Genomic DNA, 13,352 nt, shown 5'->3' with positions numbered 1-13,352 from the left:
AGATAGAGGAGATGACAGCTACTTAGGAGTGGAGCAACTCTGCTTTGTATCTGTCATCTTCTAGCGTAACACCATCTGCCCCTGGCCCTTCCCTATTCTCCCAGCTCAAAGCACACTCACACAAAGCTCTTTTAGCTGCTCCGGAGCATTTTTTGCAAGTCTCAGCTAGATTCTGAGCCCCAGCCTTGCTAACACGATGGCTACAAACCCATGACACTCTTTGCTGTTCTCTTGTTCTGTGCTCCTCCCTTGCACTGTTGTAAAGGCTCTTTGAGAACCTGAGGCTGCTGGAGGGCTTCCTTCGCTGGCTCTGAGTCTTCCCTTTGCTTCATTGTCGGGATCGAGATTTCTGTTTGCACCGTTTGAGTTTAACTTTGATCCCCAGCAAACCTTAACCTGGGTTATTAAAGAGTTAGATTGCAATCGCTTCAAAAAGGAAACAGAAATCTCAATCCCGACAATGAAGCAAAGGGAGATTGTACTGTCAGAATTTAATTTCGGGAAGAATTTTTTTTTAAGTTGAAGGATAGTTGATTTACAATGCTGTGTTAGTTTCAGGCGTACAGCAAAGTGATTCTGTTATATATATGTATATATATACATATATATATTCTTTTTCAGATTCTTTTCCATTATAGTTTATTATAAGATATTGAATACAGTTCCCTGTGCTATGCAATAGGTCCTTGTTGTTTATTTATTTTATATACAGCAGTGTGTATCTGCTAATCCCAAACTCCTAATTTATCCTTCTCAATCCCCTTTCCCCTTTGGTAACGATAAATTTGTTTTCTATGTCTGTGAGTCTATTTCTGTTTTATAAATAAGTTCACTTGTATCATTATTTTAGATTCCACATATAAGTGATATCATATGATATTTGTCTTTCTCTGACTTACTTCACTTAGTATGAAAATCTCTAGGCCCATCCATGTTGCTGCAAATGGCATTATTTCATTCTTTTTTATATATATACAGTAGTATTCCACTGTATATACATCTTCTTTATCCATTCATCTGTTGATGGATTTTTAGGTTGCAGGAAGAATGTTTCTTTAGTACATCCTCTGTCCTCTTATCCTTTAAACAACAAAACACCAACATAATAAAATAAAACACAATAACAACAGCAACCAAAAAGCTCCTGTTTAGGCTTGCTTCTCATCACAGATGCAAACGAGGTCTGATAAGACACTGGAAGTGGGCATTTAGGCTCCTCATGGTCCATTTTCTTAGAAAAACATATGACAAATGATGAAAAATGTTGCTTAACTTGCTTCAAATATGCATGTGGAGGAGCTATTCTTTCCTGTTTATTGTGCAGTGAGAAAGAGGGGAGAGGAGAGATGGAGAAAGAAGGGAAATTAGTATTGAGTACCAACCAGGTGGTTTCATTTAATCTTCATATCAATCCTGGAAGCACCATCCCAATTTTAAAGGTGGAAAAAAATGAAGCTCAGGTTAAGTAACTTGAAATAACTTTGTTCGTGGTCCAAAAGGTAGAGCCAAGGGTTGAACTCAGAATCAATATGATTCTGCCGCTCATGCTTTTTTCTACATAACAGGTTGTAGGTAAGCAGCTCACAGGACAATCCAGCCCAGAGATGTGTTTTTTGGACCACACTGTATTTTAAAATTTTTGAATATATTACCAACATTTACAATGTAGGAGATTTTACATCAAATTCCAGATTTCCAGCTTCTTCTGAAAATCTCTGGACCCACGTTTCTCCCCATGGCGACCACTGGCCAAGCTGAATAATGGCGATCCCTTTAGAGAGACCATGCCCCCTCCAGGTTGCCATAATCTCCGATTCTATCCTCATTTACATCCTCTACTTGGTCCTGCTGGTATTTGCATTTGCAATGCCCTAGGCCCCTGCTGATGCTCTACTGGTTTTCCTGGTTTCAGAGAGAAAGGCTGCTGCCATATGCAAAAGAAGGGAGCAAAGGATATGAAAATCACAGATATGTCTCTTACACTCAATTCAGCCTCATTATTGCCCTGGAAAGGGGGCTCCCAGAAACTCAACATGTCCCCAAAAGAATGTGCTTGTTTTCCTTAGTTTGTCCCAGGCTCTGTTCCCAGTTATGTACTCAACTCTCTGTACTATTTCTTAAACCACAGTGTCTAATAAGAGTATCATTTAAGACTTTGTAACCTCCAACAATGGGCAAAAGAGTTTGTTCCTGTGACTGTTTAAACGGGGGTGTCAGGCATGATCAAGCTCTGTGCTGTCCCAGGATCTCTGGCTAAGCCCACCCTCACAGCTGGATGCTACGGACAGAACAGTAAAAATGTACGTAGGCTAAATAGGCCAGACAGTGGGGAGAACCAGGCTGGGGATCAAGAACCTGTTTCCTGCTCTTGGTCCTGTTCTTATAAGGACACCAGAGTGTAGGCTATTACAGTAATACAGAGCTGAGGAGGTAAGTCCAAAACTGGGGCTAGTAAGTTTGAATGACAAATGTAGGGGGAAATATGAAAATCATTTTGAAGGGAGAAATTCATTCATTCATTCAGTCATTTGACACATATGTATTATGTGTCCACTACCTGTCAGACACATTTTAGGCCATGAGGATTCAGAAGTGAATGAGACAGACAGAAATTCCTGCCATCATGGAGCTTACTTTTTTATAGGGAAAGACAGACCATAAACAACCAAACAAGTAAGACTAAAAAGGAAATATGTATAATGTCAGTTGATGATAAGGCTGTGGAAAAACTCAAGCAGAGGAAGGGAGTTAGGGAGCTTTGAGACTGCCAAGGGGGATATTTAAATAGAGTGTAGTCCGAGCTCAGAATTAATGCGGGTTCGGTTCCAGACCACAGCAATAAAGTGAGGATCGCAATAAAGCAAGTCCCATGAAGTTTTTGGTGTCCCAGTGCATAGGAAAGTTCTGTTCACACTATGTTGTAGACGATTAAGTGTGCAATAACATTATGTCTAGAAAAACAATGTACAGACATTCATTAAAAAATACTTTATTCCTAAAAGGTGCTAACCATCATCTGAGCCTTCGGCAAGTTGCATTCTTCTTGCAATGGTAACCTCGAAGATCATGGATCACAGGTCAACCACCACAAATATAATAATGATAAAGTTTGAAATACTACGAGAATTACCCAGATGTGGCACGGAGACATGAAGTGAGCAAATGCTGTCGGGAGAATGGTGCCGACAGACTTGGTTGACGCAGCGTTGCCACCAACCTTCAATTTGTGAAAAATGCAGTATCTGTGAAGAGCGATAAAGCAAAGCATAATACAATGAGGTCTGCCTGTAATTGGAGCCTCTCCACCAGGAAGATGATATTTGGATAGAGACCTTGAAGGGAGTCAGGAAGCAAGCCCTGTAGGTATCTGGGGAGAACCCCGTGCAGACCTGGAAGTGGGACCAGGGCCAGCGTGTGTTTGAGGTGGAGCGGAGCCCGGGTAGCTGGAGAGGAGCAGTCAAGGGAGAGAGTGGTTGGAAAAGGGGTGGACGGGCCACGTGGCCCCAGGCCATGGAGGGGCTTGCAGGTCAGTGTCAACACTCGATTTTTGCTCTGATTGTCCTGGGAGGCAGGGAGGTGACATGATCAGACTTACATTTTAACGGGATCACTCTGAGAGCTCTGCTGAGAATAGTGTAGGCAACACGGTAGAAGCAGGGAGTCCGGTTAGGAGCAGCCTTGGAAGAGGTGACATGTGGTTATAGTGTGTACATATTTTGAAGGTAAAGAGAGTAGGATTTGCAGAAGAATTAAAGTAGAGTATGGGGGGGTGGAGAGGAACAGGGAGGAAGGGAGGGAGGGAAGGAAGGAAGGAGGGAGAAAGAAAGGAAAGAAAGAAAAGGAAGGAAGAAAGAAAAAGGAAAGAAAGGAAGAAAGAAAAGAAAGAAAGGAAAGAAAAAGAGAAAAAAGAAAGAAAAGAAAGAAAGAAAGAAAAGAAAGAAGAAAGAAACTCTAAGGTTCTCCCCTGAGCAACCAGAAGGAGGCCATTCACTGAGTTAGGGAACGTGGTGGGAAGAGCAGGCTTTGGTAAGCAAGACCAGGAGTTAGTTTGCGGTATATTCAGATGCCCATTAAACAGTGAAGTAGAGACCGTGAATAGGAAATTTGCATGTACATGCATGATTATAAATGAGGGTATCACAAGCGTATTGATTATATTTAAGACCATCGACTGGATGAGCTCACGAAGGAAGAGGGAGTACTTAGGAAAGGGGAGAGGACCGGGGACTGGGCCTTGGGCGTTCTGATACTGAGAAGCAGGAAAGATGCTAGAGTCAGCAAAGGAGACAGAAAAGGGGTGTCCAGGAAGCAAGACTGACAATCCGAAGAGGAAAGTACGTTAAGGAAGAATGGGGTGACCAGCTCTGTCAGACGCCGCCCCGGGGCCCCGGGTGAGGAGGCCTGGGAGTGGCCCTTGGCTGTGTGGCGGACGGGTCGCTGTGATCTGGGTAAGGACAGCTTCGGCAGTGGTGGGATGTGTGGGAGGGACCTGGACGGTGGGCGGGGCCATGAAATCCTAGATAGAATGAGTTCAACAGAGAGACCGGCGGAGGGAAGACTGGAGAGTGTGAGTATGAAAACCATTTCAAGGAGTTTTGCCGCGAAGGGAAGGAGAGAAGCGAGCGGGACATGGTGGAGGAGAAAGTGGGGTTAGAGGGGGTTTCCTGTGTGTGTTTGTTTCTAAGGCGGGAGCAGGTCTGAACGCTCGTGAGGCAGATCCAGTGGAGCCTGGGGTGGGGGGCGAGGGGAGAACTGCTGGGTCGGTGAGTGGATTTGAGGGCTGGGATCCCGCACACACGTGGGGAGCAGGCCAGCCCATCCCTGGGGATGGTATAAAGGCAGAGACAGATAGGCTGGTACACGGGGTGACCGGAGCTTCTATAGCCAGGCTGGTCACCGGGCTGAACATGGGGCCTGCAGGGAGGGGACCACTCAGGAGCCAGGACCAAAGGCCCACGGAGAGGTTGGTAAGGGGAGACGTCTTTAGTTCCAGTAACTGAATCTAGAGGACAGACCTTTAAACCATGAGACACAGGAGAGCTGGGAGTCACAAAGAAATGAAGACTGTGGAAGCTTCCATCAGAGCCTGAAAACCTGGGACGGGGTGAACCCTCTGAGAAAGAGGGCAGCAGAGAGAGGACCCCGGGCCAAGGGGGCGCCTTGCAGGAACCCCCCACTCAGGGAGCCATGTGTGTCTGTGTGTGTGTCTGTGTCTGTGTCTGTGTGTGTGCGCACGTACTGGGGTGGAAGAGGAAGCAAAGAGCCTTGCTTTGTCGGTTCAAACTTGCTTTCTTGCCTGAAGAAGTGGAGACAACGGAGCCTGCAAAGGAGTGGAGAGCATCGCTTGAAGGAGGGAGCCGCCAGCTGGGCCACCAGCCTCGGGAGGCCACGCAGAAGGGGATGGTGGCTTAGAAAGTCTCCAGATTGAGAAGAAGAAGGCCCCCGGCTTTCGAGGGAAGAGCTGCAGTAGAGGAAGGTGGGCAGATGCCAGTCGCGGGGGCTTAAGATGTGATTAAAGGGCAAAGTGGAGCCAGCAGGTGGGTGGGAGGTTCCACGTGTTGAAGTGGTGTCCCTACCAAATGAGCAAACAGAGGAAAAGCCATACGGTGCCTCCAAGGACCAAGCAAAACATTTTAAGGGAGTGGGAGGATGGCATCAGGAAAGGGACCCTTGGAGAGGGCGAGATGGTGGAGACGGCGGTCACCACGCCCACACGCGGCCCGGGGTGTTTCTGTCTGGGCTTCCTCCCAGCAGATCCGGCAGCTGCAGGACGTGTCCAGACCCTTCACTTGTCCCAGAGCCTCCCGGCAAGATGGTGCACAACAAGGACACGGGAAAAGGAGATGCACGGTGTCCTAACATCTCCCAGATCTGTCTGGGTGGGAGCCTCCACGGCTCGCACGAGACAGCGTGAAGCAGAAGGTATAGGTCGGTCTTGTGTTGCTTTCCTCATTCTCTTTTTGACTTACTTTCCCCACTTGTCTCTAAGTCTGGATGCAAACGTGTGTCTCTGGGGCGGGGGGCGTTCTAACAGAGCTCTATTCAACGTGAGAAGTCCGACAGTCTCCTCTTGCGGATGGTGACTTCAGGGCTGGACACTGCATCATTTGGGAAATAATAACACATTGTGCTTTGGGTCCTAAAGCATCCTCCTAGAACCACGTTACGAAGGCCTTCATGGACATGCACAGCCAAAACCTTTAGCCACAGTAGAACAGGACAGCTTCATGACCCCCTCCTGCTATGTACTCCTCTTACGCTCTTAGAGAAGGTCTTATTAAGCCTTTTAGAGCTAACGCACCAGTGAAAATTTTTACTCTGGGAAAGAACTTCTGTTTTTCTTATACTTTAAAGATACATGTACTTATTTTTTTATGCATTGATTAATATATTCATCAATACATTAAAGTGCAGAAAATAAAGTTTAAAAAAGATCACCTCTCCACTTAAGGGAACAGCCATTTTCACGTAATAAAACAGATATTGCCAACAGTACGTGAAATATGCCAATCTTGGGCCCCGTGCTTGATGTGCGTGATCAGATTTAATCTTCAGAACAAATTGATGAGGTACATAATTACTGTCCCTATTTTATAAACGCGGAAAAGGAGGCTCAGAGACATTCACCGGCCCAAGACCAAGAGCTGGTACAGGGCAGAGCCAGGGCCCCATGCCCCATCTGCTCCCCTGAACGCATGTTTCTACATCATTGGGATCCCCTGATGGGGTTTAATGAGCATTTGTTCACCACCGTGGTGATGAGGGGCTTCCCGGTGGGAGGAAATCCTGCAACCCATCCCTTCTCATCCTGCACTAGTGATGCCCTGGTTCCAAGAGGACCTGGACTACCTCCATTCCTGTCTCAGGAGAGCCTCTGGGGGTGGAAAGAGGCAGGAACGGAGCCTCCTGCTGGTGGGAGGCCGGCTGTGCAGATGCTCAGGGGCTCGCAAAGCAGCCCGGTCCTGTCCCGGGGCCCCTGGAAGCCTGACCTTGCCCTTCACTTGCTCAGGAGGAAGGAGGGGCTGATCTTACCCTCCTCCCTTGAAAGATCCAGCAGGGGAGTGGGAAGTATCAGAGACCAAGCTGGAAGGGAAGGGGAAAGACTGTGGGACAGCCGGGATCCAGGCAATGGGCTGCCTGGAATTTGCAACCTGGAAAGCTGGGGGGATGAGGGTCAGGGGTTCAGGCACGGGAGGGATAAGGCTGGCTTCCCAGGCGTAGGATTTCCCAGGGAAAGTACTTCCTTAGCTCCTAGTGACAAGGTTTGGGAACAGGAGGTGCTGTGGCTTAGGTGGTGTAATTTCTGGATGATTGTTACATGAAAGGGAGCCAGGGTGCAGGAGTTTATGTTCCCACGCCTGGCGACCCATCCAGCAACACATGTGGCCGGGCTGTTCCTTCACACACTTTTACTTTTGCTTTCCTGGAAGGAGTTCCAGTGTTATCATTATGTTTAACAGTTATAAACACTGCCATCTATTACGAGCTTACTAAGCACCGGTTTCACTTCTCTTTGCCTGGGAAATTTGCGTTTATCACCCCCAACCAGGGCAATGAAAGCGCTGTACAAACACTGCTTTACAAGCTGGGAGTGACTTGTTCGTTTGCAGCTTCATTATAGCAGTAAGCGATGCGGGCCTCTCCGTCCCTGACTTCCCCTGGAGATGGAAGACTCCCCCCTAAGGCAGAGGTAGTGACCCCAGGGAAGTGAGAGAGCCTCTTCTGCCCCGTGTGGGGAGGTCTCAGGAGCGGGGAGATGGTGTTTGCTAGTATGGCCCAGGGCAGTCCCCACAGGAAGAGAGATGTTCACTTCCTCCTAAGTTCTGGGCTGTAGCCTCACTAATCACCGTCACAGCTCTCCTCATATCACAGTTTGTTTGGCAGCCTCTCCCCCAAGACTGTGAACTTCTTGTAAGCAAAGTCTCTGAATCTTTTCTGTATCTCCGCATCCCTAACGCCATGTCTGCAGCAGGGTCTGGTCCCTGGGGAATGCCCAGTGCATGTGTTTCTGACATGCTTCCTGAGCATGTGAGTAGCTTATTTTTGGAAAGACTTTACTTTTCCTTTGTTACAATCTCATCACAAGTCTTTCCTCACAACTCTAGTACTTTTATGACAGTGGTGTGATCCTGAAGTGTTCTGTTAAGATTACTCACTACAGTTTACAACTTACTACGGACAAGTGTCTCACAAATGGGGTGCGGGGGAGAACCCATCCTGCCTTTCCATGTCCTAATGTCTTTGCACAATCCACGTCTGCTGGGATGTACACCTGGTGCTGATGTAGGACACACAGAAGTAGTTCTCCCTTAACTAAGAAATGTTAACTATACTATTTATTAGGTAAGTATAACCCTGGGCTCCGACCCAAAGCTTTAGGTATAGGAAAGGTTGCACTAGCATAGTCACCAATGAGTCAGGCTCCATCCTGAACCAATTAGTAATTTTGTACATTCAGCAACTTTTCTCCAATCCCTAATCTGCACTGGCTTCCGGAAGAAAGTGAGCCAGTTTGGGCTTCATTATCAACTGTGTACTAGAATCCCTTTTTTGTCTTGAAATGTATCAAGAGGTCAAGAGTTCAACTACTCGAGCTCACCTTTCCTTGACTCCTAAGATGAAAAAGGCACTTCCCTGTGTTAGGGAATTACCTCGATGTTCTTTCTTTTTTTTTTTTGGTTTTTAAAATTTAAAAAATTTTTTTTAACATCTTTATTGGAGTGTAATTGCTTTACAATGGTGTGTTAGTTTCTGCTTTATAACAAAGTGAATCAGATAGCCCATATCTCCTCCCTCTTGCATCTCCCTCCCACCCTCCCTATCCCACCCCTCTAGGTGGTCACAAAGCACCGAACTGATCCTGCTGTGCTATGCAGCTGCTTCCCACTAGCTATCTATTTTACATTTGGTAGTATATGCCACTCTCTCACTTCGTCCCATCTTACCCTTCCCCCTCCCCGTGTCCTCAGGTCCATTCTCTGTGTCTGCGTCTTTATTCCTGTCCTGCCCCTAGGTTCTTCATAACCTTTTTTTTTTTTTTTTTTGGATTCCATATATATGTGTTAGCATACGGTATTTGTTTCTGACTTACTTCACTCTGTTTGACAGACTCTAGGTCCATCCACCTCACTACAAATAACTCAATTTCGTTTCTTTTTATGGCTGAGTAATATTCCATTGTATATATGTGCCACATCTTCTTTATCCATTCAGCTGTCGATGGACACTTAGGTTGCTTCCATGTCCTGGCTATTGTAAATAGTGCTGCAGTGAACATTGTGGTACATGACTCTTTTTGAATTATAGTTTTCTCAGGGTGTATGCCCAGTAGTGGGATTGCTGGGTCGTATGGTAGCTTTAGTTTTAGTTTTTTAAGGAACCTCCATACTGTTCTCCATAGTGGCTGTATCAATTTACATTCCCACCAACAGTGCAAGAGAGTTCCCTTTTCTCCACACCCTCTCCAGCATTTATTGTTTGTAGATTTTTTGATGATAGCCATTGTGACTGGTGTGAGGTGATACCTCATTGTAGTTTTGATTTGCATTTCTCTAATGATTAGTGATGTTGAGCATTCTTTCTTGTGTTTGTTGGCGATGATAATGGCCTGGAATTCATTCAACATCCACGAGGGTGTATTGAGCACCCCGGGCATTGCTCAACAAGGATAAATCAACAACTATAGAATTCAACAACACACCCACACCCAGATGCCACAAGGATTGTCATGAGGAAGGACCAGATGATTTGCACTGAGTGCATCAGAAATTTAGAGGAAGGAGAGCCTGGGGCTGGGAGTGGTGTGGAAACACTTCCCAAGGGAATTGGTAATGGGAACTGGGTCTTAAAGGAGGAGTAGAATCTGACCGAGCGAGGTGGCTGGGAATAATAGTCCACCTTGGGGAAGTGACCTTAGCAAAAGGATGGGGAGGAGCACACACACACGGAAAGGTGGACATGCCCACCTGAATGGAGAGAAGGCTGGTACCCGGGGAACATGGGTGGGATGAAATGTCAGGCCAGGTATGTCAGCTCTGAGTGGCACACTGAGGTGTTTGGATTCTAAACCAAAATGTATCCTCAAAACAAAAAAAGGAGGACCTACTTACAGCACAGGGAACTATACTCAATATTTTGTAATAACCTATAAGGGAAAAGAATCTGAAAATATATATACGTATATACATATATATACACACGTATATATATCTCTGAGTCACTGTGCTGTACACCTGAAACTAACACGACATTGTAAATCAACTATACTTCAATTAAAAATAAAAGGTAGAACAATTTTACTGAGAGGACACTGAAAGCCAAGATAAATGAGAACAGTTAGTTAGAAAATGTTAGCTGGCTCGAGACATAGAGCAGAGACCATCAGACCTTGAAGGGGCCTTCAACTTCATCTGGTCCAAATGCCTATTTCCCAGATGGGGAAATTACAGCTGAAATAAAATCAAAACCTGCCCGCGTGCACTCAGCGGATAAAGGGAAAAGCCAGAGCTAGAAACTAGTGTGGTGTTTTTTCCCCGCCCCTGCCCCCTTAATAAATTCAAATCTCCAGACTTAGACAAATCACATCCCAGGTTGCTCAAAGAACTCCCAGAACCCTTGTCAATAATGTTTGAAAAAGCATGGAGAATAGCAGAACTGTTAACAGACAAGAGAAGAACAAAGTTGTCCCCATTCTCAAAAAAGGGGGAAAGGGGCACATTATAAAAACGATAAGCCAGTCAGCTTGACAATTATCCCTGGCAGAATATTCTAGAACAGAATTTTAAAAAGCTATTTACTCCACAACCATTATTATAATGATAGAAACGAAGGGGGAAATAACCCACAATTTGACCACTTTAACCCATCAACTGAACAGATTATTAAGTAGACTCTTTGTAAGTCTTTAGAAAAGCAGAGATCGCTCAGAGCCAACCCGAAATCTCAGAAAACAAAACACGTCTTCATTTATTCCTTTTTTTGATGGGGATGTTGGACTAGTAGAAAGCAGTGGCGTCAAAACCATACTTGCTTTCAGCACGGCGCTTGACAAGATCCATCATAATCTCCTTGTGGCTAAGACGTGAACTGGCTCACAGCCAGTGGGAACAGCCATGGCTGGTGTAAGACTTGCACCTAAAGACTGCTGATTAGTGTGTATATCAGCCTGAAAGGACGCTATGGTGGTGAGCCATGGAAGTCTCTCTTTACTCTTCCCTGAGAGTATTTTTGTCTTACAGGGGATACTTATCAGATTTTCACATGACATGGGCAAGGCGGAACAGCGAATATGAAGGACCCTTGCTGTGTTCTGTGAATTATGTTAAACATACTTTTCCCACAGAGTTATCACACTTAAATCGTACCACCCTGGGAGGCAGGTAGGAATGTTATCTCTATTTTAGAGATGAGGAAATTGATGATTTGAGATGAATCGTTTGCTTAAGATGACACAGCTCAGGAGGGGAGGAACAAAATTTTGAATCCAGGTTTGTCTGGCACCAGAGTCGGAATGAAATGATCGTGTGTAATTCTGACAGACCACAGCTATGAGCTTAAATCCACATCGTATCACAGAGCTTAACACCTGCATTTTAATTCTAAAAATCAATTGCATATCCAAGGATTGGGCCGATCTGACCTACCACACCCATGGGAATGACCTGGGGGTTTTAGTTGCCCACAGGCTCCATCGAAAAAACAGTGAAGAGAGTTAACCAAATTTTGGCTGCATTTATTGATACATGGCGTTTAAATCAAGGCAACTAAGGGGCCTGCTGGCTATGGGATCAAAACATATTTGAAGATAAATCAGAGAAAAGTAACCAAGAAAGATGCAGAAACTATGTTATATGAAAAATGGTTGAAGAAACTGATACTATTTTAGGCTGAGAAGGCCGAAATCATCACATATTCAAGGAGAAGTCATATAAAAAAACGGCAGAACGGGATCCATGAGTAGAAGTTATGAAGGGCCAGGCTTTGGCGCAATCTGAGGACGAACTTTCTAACTGTTGGAACTCTCTGGAAATATAAGACAGTGGTCAGTTTGCAATTACCATGAGAGTTTAAACAGACTGGACGAGCCCTCGTTAATGTGGAAGTGGTTACCGTGGGAGCTGAGAGGGAGGCAGAGGCCACATGTGCTTCCCTCCAAATCCAAAATCCCGACCCCGCTTAGATGTTCGCTTATCGGAACTTGGTTAGTCGTTAGAGTTCAAATAGTGAATTATTCATCAACTGACCCATCAAATAATCCTCACACAGATCCAGATTTGTTAAAACAATATGGTTTCTTGGGAAGTAGGAGAGTTCCTCCTTTAATTCCTAATTTCATTTGGGGCTACCCAAATTCAGGTCCGCATTATCTCACTGGCAAAGACCCATCCGTATCAGAATAAGAATGTCAACCTTATCACCAACTCTGTTTTTGGACCCTACTTAGTTAAGAGATTTATAGTTCTTTACTAATACTTTTACCCAGAAGTATATTATACTGCTTTCATTCAGTCCTGACCATTTTGCTGATTTAGGGTAAAACAGTACAGTTAGATTATCGCTATTCCAGAAAGCTATTCTGACATGTGCTTGACAAAAGCTGATCTTGGTCATCCAGAAACAAAGGAATTCTCTGGTTTATTAGAAAGTTTGTGCTCACATTTTAACATCAGAGCCATTCTTGCCTGTCTGCCAGCGCCATCTAGTGATGCAATGAGCGCATTTTTCCAGCCTGGGAGTAACAACCCAATTTTGAATAATCTATGAGGGACCACCATTCTTTTCTGGACCCCAGAATATTTGGATTGGAAGAAACCTCTTGGGGCCAAATGTTTAATACCCGTGTATCATCCAGGCAGGCCTTCCCCAAGATCACACCCAGAGATATCAATTTTTAGTCTAGTCTCCAGAGTGAGTATTAATCCGGGAGGCCAGAGCTCCCAGGAAGAATGAAAATGAACAAATTGAATGGGAGAAATCATAGTGATTTTTCTCGTCTATTTCCTTTTCATTTCAATTTTTTTAGAACTCAGGGCAGGTTAAGACTTGATGCAAAGGCTTGTGACCGGAGACTTGCAGAGATGTTCAGAAACAGCCCCAGAGAGTAAATGGAACTAGATAGGAAAATGCACAAATATCCTACAAAGTGGTGTAAGAACTTAATTTTTTTTTAGGGCACTGGTTTTTGAGAAGTGGTTGCTGGGCAGATAATGTTCAAGTCTATGCCAATGACAAGACTTGTCTTAAACCATTTCTTATTTAACCCACTGGGCTTTGAAGAGAAGGATATTATGTGCATTCCTGTTCTTGTTTCAGGATTATTCAGGATCGAGGATAACGTTGAGGATATTCTATCA

The sequence above is a fragment of the Balaenoptera musculus genome, chromosome 10, assembly GCF_009873245.2.
Source record: "Balaenoptera musculus isolate JJ_BM4_2016_0621 chromosome 10, mBalMus1.pri.v3, whole genome shotgun sequence".
In the NCBI taxonomy this organism is placed as follows: domain Eukaryota; kingdom Metazoa; phylum Chordata; class Mammalia; order Artiodactyla; family Balaenopteridae; genus Balaenoptera; species Balaenoptera musculus.
The sequence above is the reverse complement of the archived record's forward strand: the minus strand, read 5'-3'. Positions refer to the sequence as shown.